This window comes from Choloepus didactylus, chromosome 13, assembly GCF_015220235.1.
Source record: "Choloepus didactylus isolate mChoDid1 chromosome 13, mChoDid1.pri, whole genome shotgun sequence".
Classification (NCBI taxonomy): domain Eukaryota; kingdom Metazoa; phylum Chordata; class Mammalia; order Pilosa; family Megalonychidae; genus Choloepus; species Choloepus didactylus.
The window spans coordinates 26084793-26102657 of record NC_051319.1 but is presented as its reverse complement, the minus strand read 5'-3'; the positions used below and the strand labels follow the sequence as shown (position 1 = coordinate 26102657).

General features: G+C 36.2%; 1 long non-coding RNA gene across 2 annotated transcripts in view; it reads right to left on the bottom strand.

Annotated features, from left to right (window-relative positions):
• Positions 1–5608: 5608 nt before the first annotated feature.
• Positions 5609–17865, bottom strand: part of LOC119508140 — a 51258-nt gene continuing 39001 nt past the window's right edge. For both annotated transcript variants that reach the window (XR_005211403.1, XR_005211402.1), the window contains exons 3-5: positions 16211–16414; positions 12650–12770; positions 5609–5709 (exon numbers count right to left, since the gene is read on the bottom strand). This is a non-coding gene — a long non-coding RNA (uncharacterized LOC119508140). The remainder of the gene's footprint in view (positions 5710–12649; positions 12771–16210; positions 16415–17865) is intronic.

The following is a 17865-nucleotide window of genomic DNA, read 5'->3' as shown; positions in this document are numbered from 1 at the left end:
AATTAAGTCACCATTTTAGACCAGAACCCCTTGGTTTTTCTTTTCTCTGCAAGCATGAAGACAATCAGAACTTTTCATGAGAGCTCTTAAACCTTAAATTCTTTTTATCCCATCATTTGCAAAGTAGAATAACAAGTTTACTATTTAGACCTAGAAACATGGATGAAAACTCCAAATAAATAATTGCCCACTATGAAATGCTTACCTTTTTAGCTGTTTAATAGATCTATATATATCCCCCTCACAATATTGCATGATTATGTATTTTAAGATTTTTGAAAGAAGTGTAAAATATTATCAGTAGGTTTGAAATGCTGTTAGCTATTGAATAACTGTTACACTTTTAAACTGTTTTGTTTTTTTTTTTTCAGGTGGGTCACCAGAAATAAAGATAAAAAAGAGTGTTTTTAAGTAACTTGATTCCCCTCCCCCCAATCTATTCCAGTCTCTGTGGGACCATAAAAAGCAATTAGCATTTCAAGATCTCAAATTTCAAAATTTCTTAGATATACCTGTTTATCAAACTTTCATTTAATAATTGCTCTAAGTTATTCTTTTAGTTTGTCACCTTACTTTGTACCAGAGGTTAAAGCATTGCATGTATGCAAATACTGATTGCTCTATTACTTATATTGTTATAAAAACATATTTCAATAAAATGTTTAGAAATATTCCTAATGTGTATGTAAATTTAGACTATTTTATGATCACAACTGCCAGACTGACACCCTTTCAAATAAGTTATTTATCTATAATTTCAAATTTCCCAATAGAAGCAGCCTCACAGTTTTTAGCAATTTATAGTTATTACCATCACTGCAAAATATTTTTAGAACACATTCCAAAACATAAGCAAGATTTCAGCATAGGGAAATTATAATTTAAAGTATGACAAGACAAGTAAGCATAAAACAATATGAGGAATTACTAATATGAAGAAGAAATGTTCTCAGACCTAATAAACAACTGAAAGGCATCAAGTGAGGACGTGCAAAGGGGTTTACCAAGTTGATTGTCACTCCTCTTTCAGATGAGACTGTTACTTGAGAAAATGCCTAACATGAATAACTAAATATTTCTCATAACAATATTTGATAATTTTGCCTCACTCTTTGTCTGGCCTAGAAAAGCAAATTGAAGTACACTGGAAATTGAAAGGTGTGGGTTAAAATGGTGGGCCTGTTTTAATTGGACAAGACACCTAAGTAAACTATCACTCATTTTTTTTTCATCTCTAAAGTGAGGCTGGCAGAATTACATGGTTATAAAAGCACATGGGTGCTAGAGTGATTAGTGTTAAATGAGTCCAGTAAAAGGAAAAAGCCAAAACAAAATGAAGCTATTTTTTGAGACAAATAATGGCTTCCCATTCCCAATAAATCTAAGGTGTTACAATATGACCACATAATATCATCTGCATACAACTTGATCACCTGTTGTTCTAGAGTCAAGGTTGAGTGAATTCAGTAAATCCCCAGACTCTTGGTTCAGATTATTTTAGATTTAAAAGTAAGTAAAAGTATAAAACTTCAAGAAGCTAAAGAAATTATGACTGATATAATAAATTGATGGAAACTGGGAAAAGAAAACATTTGTTCTAATGAATAATTATTTCTCAACTTTGGATTTAACTTTTATTTATTTTTATAATCTTTTACCTAAAATTTTGCTTCAAAATTCATGATAAAGATTAAAATAGGTAGTCAGATGACTATGTAAAGGTGAACAAACAGAAAGGTGACAAAAAAATGAAAAACAAAATCAGTCCGTTTGAAAGGCAGTATCTCATCAACATATTAGTAATGCTATGAGCTTGGGTCTTTAGAAGCAAGATAACTAAATTCCATTCTAAAGGCTCCAGAATATATAGATGCTGTTACTAGATTCCATTCTAAAGGCTCCAGAATATATAGATGCTGTTACAGTAAGGTACAGAATTAGGATTATGACATAAAGAGTTCTCAGTCTTTTTCTCCAGTGTTAGGGAACTACCTGCTTGGGGATCCCCTCCCCTTCCCCACTCACATAGACACACAAAGGAATACTCGGGATCAGAGCAAGGCTGCCAGCGACCCACAAATGAGATGGCAGAATTTCCAAGAATTGTACTTAGGGTTAGAGGAAACCAAGGAAGCAGAGCGGCCTTAAAAAGAAAATCCACAAAGAGATATCTGACCCTACAAACCTCAGCGACAGACGCTAGATAAAGAGAAGAGACACAAAGACCTTGTTATAGCGAAACATTAAAACAAACACATGTACGACATTGATAAGCATTTTGCTTAAAGGGAGAAAGGAACGGGAAATGCTGGAGTCTCCAACACAGACCAATCTTTCTGATGAGAACATATTTCCTTTTTTCTTCTGGTCTCCTCTATGAGGCTGTGCACAAAGTGCTCATTTATTTTTTCTTTGTTTTCATCCCAAAGCCAGAAGATCAAAGAGTTAAAAAAACCTCCTTGCTATAGAAGGCCATTACCAAACTAAATGCAGCAATTTAAAGTGGAAAATAGAATGAATGCCAAGGAGATGTTTAACGAAGTAACATTCTAGATGTATTCTTTGAAGAACATTTGCAGACTCGTTTGATTGCTTTAGAGCAAACAGGGAACAATGCGTCCAGCGCAGAGCTAACATTGACTGATGGTTGCGTTCTGCGAAAAGACCAGGTCACTTGGAATCACAAGTATTTTTAATATAGAATTACCTAATATGGTGAAAATATTCATGACTATTTTTCATAGCAAAATGGTATTAAAAACTTCCACTTTTTTCCCCCTTGGGCCTAATTAAATGTCCAAACTTAAGACACGAGTCTATTCATTTGAAAAATAATTTGAAGCACTATTTTTCCAAGAACTGACAAAGTTGATGGCAAGGGATAGGATTCGCCTCATGTTTCCCATTAGCTATTGAGATCTTCTTTTTCTTTTCCCTACTCTCTCTCTCTCAGAGTGCTGACATCCTTAGAATGGGAACAAACACAGAATATAGAGACATAATCTTAGAAATTGTCAATATTGCCATATTGATTTCAAGAAAGGCAGGCTGGTGCACTGGTTTTGCATTTCAGTGTGACACTTCAGAGTTTGCCATCACAACAGTGTTTGCATCTCAGCATCAGGACCAATTAGGCAGGCTACTTCCTAGAAAAGAAGCAACAGAGCAATCTAGAACATCAGAATTGACCATCCTGCTGGCATGGACAAGTGGCAACATGGAAGTCAATAGAGGTTATTTAGAGTTTCTGACCTAAGTATAGTCAAACACATAGGAGGAAGAGTGGTAACCATTTTTTTTTCAATGTTTGAGGGCTTGAGAAACATAAGTTGTTTTCATTTTCAGGTAGGGGGAGTTGTTTACTAGGATAGTTTGGGAGATGGATTGGAAAACTTGCATAACTTGGGGTTCAGATAGTGATTCCCTTCAGAAGAGGAGTATAATGAAATAACATGGAAATTTAAAAATATCTGAGATTCGGTTTAAGCGCTTAAACTGTCTTTTTAATTCTTTGGTGTAAATATTTGACCTATTTTACTACAAAATGAATCTGCTTTGAAGTGCCATCAAATGTGCTGATGTCAATAGTCTTTTCTTTTTCTTTTTGCATCAGTGATGCGTGTCACCTTCCTGCAAGGCAACCAGTTTGCAGATCTGGCCAGAGGGAAAATTACTGGGCAAAAAATGCAAAGGGGGCATAAGTCAACCCAGCTACTCTGAACCCTAGGAAAGGCGACTTCCCTCCGGCTTATGAAAGAGGACGATTGTGCTCAGTACCACTTATCTGGTGCCAACAATCTGGTGAGCCCGCAATTCAGTACTACACCAAGCCTACAGCAAGGTGACCCAGAGTTTGAGGCCGAGGTCAGGAAAAGGTCACTGCCTAAAAAATGAAATTAGTCAAAAGGAAAGAATCCCAGGAATGAGTGAAGTTAGGCACCCACAAAAGTAACTCAATCTAAGAGATGGTATAGGAAAGCATTTTGTATGGATCCCAAAGTTCTAACCCTTTTAAATAATCCCTCTGGCCCTTGCAAAGCTGCTGCTAGATGCTCTAAGTATGGCCGCATGACTGCATTTTCTTACCAAAATTCCTATAGACTTCCTCTGCTTCATCTCTGCGATTTACCTATTAGCTACTCCAATTCCCTCCTCCCTTCTCTTTCTCTTCTTTCTACCACCACCCCGACTGCAGACCTGAGGACCAGACACTAGCTGGGTTTGAAGAGACTGCACCCTGTTATTTGAACCCTCTCAAAACTAGCCTCCAGCTTCCTCCCCCCATCCCCCAACATCTTCCTGGGAACTTCCTGTAAAGGCAGCATCACACACCTGCATATATGATGATATTAGTTGGTCATAGTGTGCCCTAAGTGCCCACTTTAAATAAGCTCGTTTAGGGTTAAAGCAACCTTAAGCGACTGGAATAGTTATTTGCCCTTTCTTGGCTAGTCTTATCTCACATAATGTATATGAATGTTTGTGGGGCCATTTATGAAAGTCAGGCTACAGGATGAAGGAAAATGGACTCAGAGTTACTTATTTTCAGCCTGCCAAAAAAAAGAAAATTCAAGGGCATTTCTTCCCTGGATGGCAAAATGAAAACATTTCACAAATGAATCCACAAATAAAATCAAATCACTTTAAAAATGTGAAAAGACTAGTTATACTTTGAAAAGGATGTTCATTTTAAAAAGATGGCCAGTAGTTGATGTGCCCAACTAAAATGTTTACTATTTATCTGGTTTCTTTTTCTAAGAAACACAAAAATCTTAAAGTTTGAAAGCAGTCGATTATTTCTCTTTACTATGTAGGAAGATGGAGAGAGGATTTCAACTTCTTTTTTTGTTTTATATTTGTTGTCAAGGATTCTTAAAAGAAAGTCAATATTACACAAAATAATGTCACAAAATTATTTTTAAGAGAGTCAGTTTCCATAGATCTATTTCAGTAGGTCACATAATGTAAGTCTTTTAATATGTGCTCCTTAGTTTTATTAGTGCATTATAAATTATTTACCTTGGGAGAAATATATTAAAAACAGAATTAGAATGTCTTTTGGTTTACATAGCTCACAGGAGTAAGTGAAAATAGTAAAATGCATATTATTCAGAGAGAAATGTAAATGTGGCCTAAAAGAACATTTTTGAGTCAGTTTCACATTAAACATTGAATTGGAAAGTTGACTTATTTTAAAATAAAGCAAGAGTCACTACATCACTCTGCTATAAGCAAATGCTTTGTTTGTAAATAAGGATGAACTGTCAGTGCTTGAAAGTGTAGTTCATCAAAATCACAACAAGAGACCAAATATTATGAACGTGTAAAGTTCCATGTTTATTTAATACCCGTTACATAGCTGGTTCATTGAAATCAGACTTTGTAAAGACAAATAACATTTCTGATGAACATCAACAAAATCATATAGTTGAAATTCATCCTGTATTCTCACATGAATAAAGATATCATTATGCAACAGTTTCAACAATAAAGACCTTGCCTTGAATTGGCATCTTTCAATGCTTCAAGGCAGCACAAGCTTCCATGAGCTATAGAGGCAAGATGAGCAGCTCTGCACTGAGGAACTCAGTGCACCCAGCGGCCATGGAACCTGCCCTCCCACCCCACCCAGTATCTGCATCAGCTTCCAGTATGGTCAGTGCCATGAGCACCTCAGAGGACACACGTCCAGATTCAGGATGAGTATTCCTAGGACAAAAAAAAAAAAAAGTAAAGGCAACATATAGATGACATAAGTCAGAAGCATGAGTGCTATACTTAATAATAATATTGATTGCTGTTTTCATTTTTATAGTTGATTATATTTATTAAAGTTTACCATGTGCCAGGTATTGCATCAAGGACTTTACATTCACTTGCTCATAAAATAGTCACAAGAATCATATAAAATAAGTATTATAATTATCTCCATGTTATAAATAGGGAAGCTACACCTGAGAGAGACCAAGAGATTTGAAAAGGGTCTCATAGGCAGTGACGGAACCAGAACACCACATTCTTTGTGGCATCAAACAGCCAAGGTAAGACCAGTAGTTTCCTGTGGCCAACATTGTGGAATGAGTGAAATTCATTCCCCAAAGGTATTCATAGCCCCACCCCACTTTTTTTTTTTTTTTTTTTTTTTTTTGGCATTGCTTTTTTCCATTATAGAAGCTAAAAAAAAAACACCCAAATTCTTCATATTCTAGGCAGATCACTTTCTTTCTCTGGTCTCTGGTAACATTTTTCTCTCTCTTCTAATTTTCACATTCCAAATCACAATGTAGCTGTCTCTCCTTGCTCCTGGGAGTGGCCATGTGTTGGGTTCTGACCTATGGGATGTACAGTGAAGTTACTAGTAGGGGGCTTCAGAGAATGATTTTTGAAAGAGACACACTCATAATCTCTTCAGCCCTTTACCCTTCCTTTTTACTATCCTAGATTATCTATCGTCAGAATTCTTGATACATAAAAACATCCCTTTCTGCTAAACCATGCTAATTCAGTCTTCTGCTACTTGCTTTACTGACTGTACCATTACTTAACTACTTTATAAAGTTTTGTGACTTACTGGGGGGTGGTAGCAATGATCACTAACATTGATTAAAAGAATAAATGATTGAGTTGTATACCTTAATTGTAATATATTTTGTGTCACCTTTGCATGTGAATACTAAACATAATCACCAGCACATCTGAAAATCAGTTCCTCCTTGCTAAAAGTTTGCAGGTTAAAAAGTATGATAAGTTCTTTGGACTGTCTGCACAGAAAGAATGGCTACAGCTCTTGCCCCAAGCAGAGGATTCCATCAATCTGGAATTAAACTCACTGTTGGGCCTAACAGAGAGGGGAAGGAGGAAATCTAAGAGAGAAAATAAAAAATATTTTTAAGAAGGTGAGATACTTGTTTGAGATTTTTCAACAAGCTTGACCAAACAACACTTTCTAACCCTTGTTAGATTTTAATTTCTCCCCGTCACACCCTCTGACAGAAGGATGACTTCAAAGACTTCTATCTAGTCTCCAGTCTCTGGAGGCATTTGTCCTTTTCTTACAACTTCCCAATCACTACACAATGACATCATCTTTTTGGATACCGTTATTAGTGAAAGAACTGTTTCCCTACTGGGTTGTAAGCTTCCAGAAGGCAACAACCATATCTTATAAGGGTTATATTCTTCACGGACCTCAGATTTCTGAAGAATTTCTAGTTAGGCTGTCTGAACAGAAAAGAGTTTTTAAGCCCACAATATTACCATTTAGTTTATCAATCCAAATGATTCATCTTTTTCAGGGTAAAACCTTGTCAGCATGTATTGTCCATTAAGCACAATGTTTTAGGACATATAAAGCAATTGTGAGCAAAGACAACTCCATATTGTGGATGATGACATGAAGGCATGAGAAAAACAAAAAATGCCATATAATATGATGATTGTATACTATGAACTATTCACTATGCCAGGCACCTTCATACATTATAACTAACCCTTTCCACAACTCTGCAAAGTAGGTGTCAGTAGCTCCATATCACAGAAAGGAAAACCAAGGATCAGAGACTTGATTCACACCAGCTAGTAAGTGAATTCAGAGTGCCTTAGCATTTGAAATCAGATCTCTCAGATTCCACTGTCTGAACTCCCTGCACTCCACACGCTGCATCCTAAAAGATATGCAGATTAACTTCCGGACAAACAAAAAAAAATTAGGAAAATCATCCATCTAGGTTGTAGGAAACATAATTTTGGGACCTGAATTATTCAGATCCATAAACCAAAATTATTTCTTGCTAATAAAGCACCCATTTTCATAACATTTCTGTGAGAGAGAAGTCATTACTTCCTCATATGAATAGATGTTGAAATTTAGAGAGATAAATGAACTTCTTATGTAACAGACCTTGAACCCACACCCTGACCCCTTCTCCCAGTCCGGAGTTCTTTCCTCCATACCACCGTTATTCTGCTCTCCATGTTACTTTGCTGAGTTAAAGTGAGAAGAAAGGGTAAAGGAAGAAGGAGAACCTAGAGTAATCACCATCTTTGGCCCTTCCTTCCACTATCAAAATTATTTTTTGCTGAACAAGGACTTTTTTTAAACAGGTGTCTTCTGAAAAGGCATCTGATAAAGTATGGATTCAATAAAGCAAGCTTTCCCACTCAGCATGGTTGGGCAAGTATTAGAGTGATTTTCTAAAGGTCTTTAGTTCAAGCTTGGTTTTCAGCGTGTCCTTTTCTCCTCCTTAACGTCTGTTTCCGAACAAGCAGTGAGTAGTCACTGTCAGACAGAATAGCTCCGGGGTATTTGACAGGTGCTGGAACTCATGTCTAGGTCACCAGTTCAGAGCCAAAGGTATGTGGTTCTTTCTTCTGCTAACCTGTGACTTCAAGCACTAAGACTGGACCAATATTTTTAAGCTGGTATTCCACACCATAAAACCACTCCTCCCTGCTTTGATTTAGAGGTGCTGGTGGGGAATCAACCAGGATTGTTACCATCAAGAATTAACAGGACAGTAACCATCATTCTTTCCAATGAGACATAGTGTGTCTCTTGTGCTGTTAGAAGCACAGCTGGATATAAGCAACCAGGAGAAGTGGAATGGCACATATTCCTTTAAAAAATTTCATTTTGGGTTTGGAAAAAGTGGAATTAAGGCAAGCAGCAAAAACAGCAATAAGGAATTGGTGACAAAGAAGAAAGGTTATGATAACCCAGATTTGGGCTAAATGAGAAAAGACAGAAAGACTGACCAAATTTGGTCAATAGCTGCATATAGGAAGGAAAAAGAGTCAAATGCTAAATGTATCAACTGGGAAGACTAGAGAACCCTGGGTAATAAGGGCAAAGGTCAAAGTAGAAGGCAGTTAGATTGGTACTCAGTTATTCTTAATTAGCTTTCTAATTGGCTTTAAGTGTTTGAAAAAACAAGCATCTTCAGGTATTATGAAGGAAAGATGTTTGAATCAGGAAGACCCAGAAATATTTACAGATAATATCCTGGTTCCTGGAGTGGAACAAAGATGTAAAATTATCCTTCATAGTCTAATGCTTGAAAAGGCTTCTTTCTGTTTGGCTATGACATACCTTACGTATTTCTCATTTTGTTCTTTCTTGAACCTGTTTACTATTGCAAATGCCATCTTAACATTAGTAAACACATTCATTTCTGTTTTAAGCACTTTACAAATATCTACCGATATATCCTTACAACAAACCTCTGAGGGTGGATCTATTATTATTCCCATTTTATTGATGAGGAAACTGTAGCACAGAGAGGTTTGGTAACTTTCCCAAGGTCAAGGTCAGGTAGTTAGTCAACTAGTGCAGTCTTCTTTGAATTCTTGCTCTGAATCACTGTGTAATAATGCCTTGTTAGATATTTAATGCAGTTAAAATATTTTAGCCTTCTAAGAATAAAACTTCAGCATAAACACAGCTATCGATATGTTTCCAAATATTTAATGAGTCCATCAATTACCTGGAAAGCAAATTGTTTTGTGTTAGAAACGGTTTTATTTCCTGATCTATTTAAGTATGTAAATTACACTTGTTAGAAATAAAAAATGATATTCTCTTATTTACATTATGACAAATATCATTATAGAAATAAATTTCATGAAAAATGTAAGAATTCTAATATTTTAAATGATTTTGTTCAAAAAGCTTATCTAAAGCTTATTGTGCACCTCTTTGAAGTATGTCTAGTTTACAAATAACAAAAGACTCATATTTCTACCATTATCTCTGGGCACTACAAATGTTTGTATTAATGAAAATGCTAGCTCAGTTGGTGGCATTTCAAATAAGTAAGCAGAGGCTGTACTTTGGAGCTGTACATAAACATAACTGGAAAAGGTGATGATGAACTAAACCATATTTACACAAGCATTTGAAATAATGGCTGATGATTTCTGTAGAGTGTTTTCCCCCTTTTAACAGAATCATATGCAGTTCCCTATTGGTTCATTTCTTGGTGTTGTCTTCATGCTGTAAACTTCCTTCTAGAAAGGAAATCTAGCCACATCACCACCATTTTTCAAATTAAGCTTATCTCTCCTGCTGGGTGCTTGGATGAAGTAGAAATCTAAGGATTCCTGAATTTGTTTCATTATTTTGAAATCACAGTTTTAACCAGTAGCAATTAGAATGAAAAAACTCCTAACTTCATCTCATGGTAGGGGAGGATATGCACAGAAGTGTGTGCATCTGTTTACGTGCATGTGTGTTATGTGATGTATACATGTGCCCTAGCCAGACACTATTGCAGTGATGATGAATATTTGGGAATAAAGCCTGGTAAATATGCTTTCTCTGAGAAAAAATGCAAATTTAAAATAAGGTGGGATTTTTCCTCTATTGCATAATTATTTACGAGTCAAAGTCATAGAAAATCTAAACTCATTTCAGCATTCTCAAAAAGTAAACCAAAAAAATGATAAAGCATCTCTGATAAAAGTGTGCCTATATGACTGGAATGCTAAATATTGCCCATGAAAATGAAAACTTTCTAGACTTTCCAAAAAAAAAAAAAAATAACTGTTCTGACTAAAAATCATTTCCAGGCAATCTAGTTAGTTAAGTGTGAACATATTAACCTCAGGCTTTTCTGAAGTTTTCTTGTAATTTTCCCACCTTAGGTTTCCATCTCTGGCCTTTCAAGAAGCATAAACATTCCAGCTATATATCCCAGAGACATACTATTCAAGAAAACACTGTCATAAAAACACTGGTGCAGTGGTTCTGAAAAGGTGGTCCAAAAACTCCTGGAGTCCCACAAAAATCCTACATGTAGGCTATGGATGTTCTCTTTTATTATTTAGGCTAATCGATTATCAGTGGCAGTGTCCCTCCTCTTAGTTCTGGCATGAGCTAATAATTTACTTATGTAATAAAATTAGATGCCAGCTCATTATTTCCTCATCAAAAAACACTAATTCTGGTGCATTAGTTTGGAGCGCAGCTGTAGTAGGAGGAATGGGCAGTGGATTCTTTGGCTTCATACAATTTGCCTGGGGATGGAAAAAATTTTCCAGTCATTTCCTTGGACACCCACTTCCATGGCATCCTGAGATTTCTAGAGTACTGAAGATGTGATGTTTTACTAATCTTGCATTTTATGAGAAAAAAAGTTTACAGATTCAAAAATAGATAAGTTTCAAATGACTATATGGCATGCAATTTCCACTGGAACAATTTCTCTTAATCTTGATCCTTCACCATTCAATTTGCTCTAGAACCTCCAGAAAGTAAGTCATGTTTCATGAAGTCCTCAGACACCCTTTGGCACATTAACATACTCTTTACAATCTAATGATGAGAGAACCTCAAGGGCAGGGATTATAGTGCTTTTTTGTTTGTGTTTTTGTTTTCATTTTTTTGTTTTTTTGTTTTTGTATCCCCAGCACCTGGAGTCTATTCCAGAGATGTCAGTTTGAATGAATGCATGGAGATACCTAAAATGGATGATTTACTCTATGCTGATACTTGATTACTTAAATGTAAAATTACTTTCATAAGAAAAGGAAAAGAAAAAAAACCAACATGGTTCTACTGCTTTTTAGAAAATGTACAAATATATCACACCATGCCAAAATGTCTGATATATGAGGCCCTTCTGAGACAACCTTGCTACCCTGCATAATCATTTGCAAAAGAACATAGGCCTCATGTCATCACATCCTTGCCTCACATGTATGTTTCCATGTGAATTTACTAACCTTAGGCTTCACTTGCTAATTCATGTCCTTTTGTAATAGCATCTGCACTACAGTGCTCAAGATTTATGGCTATCTTGCAGCATGCTCTTTCATGAGCACCCATATTTTCAAAAGAAAGTGATCAATCCATCACCATTCGGGCCTCCTCATATCAACTCACCTTCTCTATTGACATCTTTCTGGCCCACCCGAGATTTTGGAAGAAGGAAGCTGTGAAAAAGGCTAAGTCTGGCCATGGAATCAATTAAACAATGCATCAGATTAAAATGATATCACTGTCATAACAAATCAGACTTCTTAAAGGATCGAAGGAGAGAAATTTTTTTTCCGTACTTTGTCTTCAAATTTAAGTCTTGGGAGAACTCAAAGACCAGTTGTCATTCAACTTGAAATACTTTGAGATATTCACCTCTTGAGCTTAAAACCTCTAACTTTTATACCTCAGCACTTCTGCAGAATTGTTCCCTTTGTGTGGAATGTTCTTCTCGCCTCCTTCCCTTGACAAACAATAATTCATTCTTCTGGAACCATATCCAATATGGTAGCCTCCACGAAATCTTTTCCAACTTTTTCATTAAAACATGTGCCTGAAATTAATTTTTCTTACACACATTTCCCCTTGGTCCAACTCGACATCCTATTTCTGGTTCATCTCCATATCCCAAACACTTATTAGTAAAATTAAGCCATGATAATATCTGATTTGTTATTATTATTAAAGAAACCACTCTAGGAGAGAGACAAAAGAAAGAAAATTCTCCCCTTTGACCTTCCCCAGGGATATCATATCTTTGTTCTTTCAGAGTGGACAAGAACCAAACACATAATAATGAGGGCTAATTTAATTTTCTTGGTTCCAGTACTAATTGACTATAATTATCGACTCATACAATAATAAAGAGAAAAAATATATATAAGGTAAAGCTACCTTGACAAAACCAATCTCAATACAATTCCAAGATCATCACTCTTTCCACGATGATTATATCTCTGAAGGATCAACATTAGAGCACATTTTAAGTTCTTGTCCATTTCTTCAAGCCAATACGCTGAAACCAAAGGATCAAATAACATTTTCAATTATAATATCTCATTAAACACTGTATTTAAATTATGAATTATTAAAGTTGCAAGTGATAGTGGCTCCCTTTGAGGAACTATTTAATGCTCTCTTTAAGCACTTAAAAGACAGTAGAAAACTAAAGAATTCTTCTTTTGTAGTTAAAGCCGATACTGAGTATTGGAGTCCCTTCCAACTGTGACTCATTGATGACTCAGTGTTGATGAACAAGTGGATAGTTCTTTGTATTTTACTCCTCACTGATGAAACAGGGATGGACCTTCAGTACACATAAAGCTGCTGAACCTTCTAAGCAAGTGCAAAGTCATAAAAATATATGTGGGTCACTGAAACCCAATTAACTCACACTGACATGAGTGCTAAAGAGGCATTATGTGATTTTTATATACCAATAGTCCACTCTCCCCCTTACTTTCAGGGAAGATTACAGAAGAGACATTTCTAAAGACTGGGAATCTATGATAGATGAAATCTTGAATGGTGAGGTACGCATAACGTGATGTTCCTGGATGAGTGACAATCTCTCAAGGAATTGGAAAGATGAGTTTCAGGCCCTTGTGCAAAATGTTCACAGATGATCCTCAATTTCACTTTTGCTTCTGCAAGGATATTCTGAGTTAGAAACAGATCTATTCATGAATCCTTGGGAAAAAATCCAAGCGAGTATGGCAAAGTCTTCCCTTACCTGCTGAGCTGATGCCCAGCAGCCTCCCTTGAACAATGTCTGTGGGGTATGTGAGACAAGGTTAAGGTTCCTTCGAATTCCTCAGAGATTGAAACTTCTCCAATGACTATTTAGTTGAGCTCTCAGAATAACGAATGAAAATGTCAGAGCCAGAAGGGCGGGTCTGAAAATGGAAATCCTCAATATGAGAGTGTAATAGTTACCCGGAAAAGGTAATGTATTTCCTCTGTCCCTAATTTACAACCCTGGAGTGATTTAGGCACTAAGAAAATGTCTAATTATTTCCCATTTCAATATTTTGACTTTATACTTCATTAATAGCTGTTAATTATTTCTCCAGACAACCCAATAACACAAATGACTATTAGTCCCATTGTTTGAAAAAAAGGAAATGGAGGCTACTCAAGGTTAAGGAATTTTAGAATATTTAAATATTTTATTCTATTTTACCACTTTCCATTTACAAAATAGATCCTTACACCTAATCTATTGGACTAGCTTGAGAACTGCTGCCCATCTCCTCACTTAATACACTATTCCAATGAGAGCCAGACTTCAGTAAATAGATAACAAGTAGTTAGGTAATAAGAGAAAAGCTTTGACAATAAAAAAAGAGAGAAGAAAGAAAGAAAATAGCCAATAGGTCAGTGACTATTCTATCATTCTGAAATTTTGTTCGTTTTCCTCCAGAACATCTGGTAAGCTAGAGCAGACAGTGTATTTGGAGGTCTCGAGTCCCTGCAAAGTAAGAGGAAGTTGTTTCTACATCCCTCTTAGACCTTACAGAAATACTTTTGTTAAAAATCTTAGGATTTTGAAAATCCTCTAGATTTCTTTTCTCAAACTGCATGTTAATTATAATATTTTTAGAATTGCAAGACACATAATTTCCCCTTAATTTAAACCTTTATTTTTTTCTAGGAGCATTTCAGTTTTCTAATTCAATGGAAACTTGTACCCGTTTAAATATATGTATTTTAGAAAGTTAGGCTTGCCATCTTTCCAAGAATTCAAGACTTATAAATTAAAACAAAAGAAAACACATTTTGATTTGCTTAGGCACACCAAGCTAAAAAAAAAAAAAAAATAAGTTCTAATGTAGCTTTTAATTCAAGCGTAGGTTTCATACTGGGGAATATTTTTTCCTACTTCCCTTATCACTAACTAACCCATGTCTGGCAAATCTGGCTTAATTCCTTAACATTTACAGTTACTTTTCAATATCCTTGTCAAATCAGTTCTGTCAAAATAATGAGAATGAAAACTGAAGTTTTATTGTTTTCTAGTTCAAACCTAAGCCATACTTTTCACAAAGTGATGGGGAAAAAGGTCATTTTGAAGAAAATGATTCAAACTGGTCAAATAAATTTGTGATATCCACCTGGCGGATGTGGGTTGCAAGCCTGACTGTGATTTCCTGATTTCTCTGGGCTTTGAGTTTCCCAAAGCAAATGAGGGAGTTGGTCTCCAGCTCCTCAAGCTATAATCATTCCCACCACAGCTTCATTATTTTTATCATATCACTAATTACATCATTTTTGTAATATTTGCCCTATTGTATTCACTGGACTGACTTTTACTTAATATTTGTCTCTAAATTAAATCCTTTTATTTTTAACTTAAATAAATGTGTTTTAAAAGGAAGTTTTGTGTCCTTGGCATAAATAACCAGTGCCATAAATAGGTGGTAATCTGAAAAACAATTAATTTAATGAAAATCATACAGTATTATTCAATTTTAGCTCCACATAGTTTTCTGCTGAAGACTTTGAGCCTGAGGCCTGCCTTCTATTTCTTAAAAAGGATGATAAAAGTGTTAGAGAATTCTTTGTTAGCCCCAGACTGAGATTTTCTTCTTGCTATAATTAGAAGTCTCAAAAAATCTGAAAAGAAGCTGATTTTCTCATGGTGTTACTGAATATCCATAATCCTCCTAAAATCATGTTGTATACACCAGTGATAAGGTGGGAAACACTGGGCTGAATGTTGGTCAAGGGATCCTCTAGTTCTAACTGTTTATTATACTACAAATCAGCAATTTCAGTTTACAGACACTGAAAAACACAGAGGGAAACCATCTTCCAGTGCTTCAAAAAGCAGAAATGCAAACATCTTTTAGAAAAAGCTGACAGCACTCTATACTTCATGACTCTGGATAACTTGTTCAGACATGAAAAGGTAATGAGGAAGTGTGAATAAGAGTCAGAATGAGAACTCAACTGGTCAACTTGATTTGGTTGTGGAAAATACCTTTTTCAAACAATCAGATTGAAAAATGTCATTAAATCAGTAGAAACCATGTTTATCAGAGCTGAAAGGCCAGTGCTTGGGATCAGTTTGCAAAAGAAGCTGTCTTTTATAGTGAATTGAAGCAGTTTTAGTAAATATTGCCAAAATTGCTCAATCATATTTCACTTGTTACAACTGCCCACTGACTATTTACATGTTAAAAGCAAATGTTTCAGAAACTGAAGTGAATAGCCATCTCTGTTGTGTCACTCCATAATTCTGTCTACGTGTTTGTTTTGTTGCTATAAATTTTTAAAATTAGTCACAAAGTAAAAACTCATTTCAAAAAACGTTACCATGTTGTTTTAGTTTGCTAAGCCTGCTGAAATATAATATACCAAAAATAGGTTAGCTTTTAATAATGGAGATTAAGTGAAAAGTTACAATTCTAAGGCCATGAACATGCCCAAATTAAGGCATCAACAAGAGGATACCTTCTCTGAAGAAAGGCTGCTGGCATCTGGTGTTTCTCTGTCACATGGGAAGGAACATGGTGAGGTCTCCTGGTCCTTTTCTCCTGGGTTTCTGGTTTCAATGGCTCCCTCTCAGCTCCTGTGAGTACTTCTTGCTTCCTTGGGCATTTCTCTGTCTGCTCTCTCTCCAAATGTCTCTGCCTTTTATCCTCTCATAAAGGATTCCTGTAAAGGATTAAGACCTACTTTGAATGGGCTGGGTTAAATCTCAATGGAAACAACCTAATCAAAAGGTCCTATCCACAATAGGTCTACAACCACGAATGGATTAAAAGAGCATGGTCTTTTCTGAGGTACATAACAGCTCCAAACCAGCATGTTCCTCACTCTGGACCCCCAAAAGACATGTTCTTTCCATATGCAAAATACAGCCATTCCATCATAGTATCACAAAAGCATAAATAATTTCAGTAACAATAAACAAGTACAAGGTTTTATTAAAATCAGTTACGGGCAGGGAAAGATGGTGGCATAAGAAGGTGTGGAATTTAGTTAGTCCTCTAGAGCAAATAGTAAATAGCCAGGAACAACAAGTAAATAGCCTGGAACAACTACTGGGGGACATCCATGAGCAGACACACATCATACACCAATCTGGAATGAGTGGAACAGCTGAGATCACAGCATAAAACTGTAAGTAAATCTCCCCAAACTGTGGAGCTGGCACCCCTCCCCCACCAGCATGGAAGATTGAGTTGGAAGACTTCCCTGTGGGAAAAAGCAGTCTACTAAGAGGAAGTGAAGGAAACTCAACAAAGCTCCAATGGTGGTTTTAATTAATTAATTTGGACTATTGAATACAAGCTATGAGCACAGATAAACCCTGAACATGCAGGAAAGGAACCCAAAGGTTTCTCCCAGCAGAGAGGAAGTGGGACTGATGGAAAAAAAATACATAAATAAATAAAAACAGAAGCTTTTGGAGACACTGGAGCTCAGAACACTAGAAAAGGGCTGTGTCCCAAGAAAAGAGGCATATAGAACTGGGTACCAACTCTGGTTGATCAGTGAAACTGGGGGGCTGGGGACTGGCTCTGAAAAGGGGATTTTCTTCTTCATCTTTTTTTCCTCTTATTCTAAGTAGCTCTTTAGAGAAAGCCTCAAGAATTTTCTGTTGTCAGCATTGATCCAGGCAAGGGTGGAATTAAAAATTCAAAGAGACAAAGGAAGAAGTCATGTGTAGGAGATAATACCATAAAGGAGGTAGGGCCCAATTCAAGTGGCTGCCCTCCCTCAGAGAATTCAGACCCCAGGGCCTGATGAAAAATAAAAACAGAAACAACAGGAATTAAAGGCACCGCACCTCTTTACACCAGTAGGGCACTATGAGCTGATAAGCACCACCTGCTGAGCAGGATAGGAAAAACACAGTATAGAGGCCTCACAGGAAAGTCTGAGAACTTTCTGGGACTTACCCTCAGGGAAACCTGTTACTGATTACACCCTTCTCCTGAGAACAGGGACTGTCTGGTCTGGGAAAATCTGATAGGGTTAATCAAGGAAACCAGATGCCTAGACAACAAAAAATTGCAAATCACACTAGGAAAAATGAAGATATGGCCCAGTCAAAGGAACAAACTTACTGTTCAAATGAGATACAGATATAAGTTTGCCAT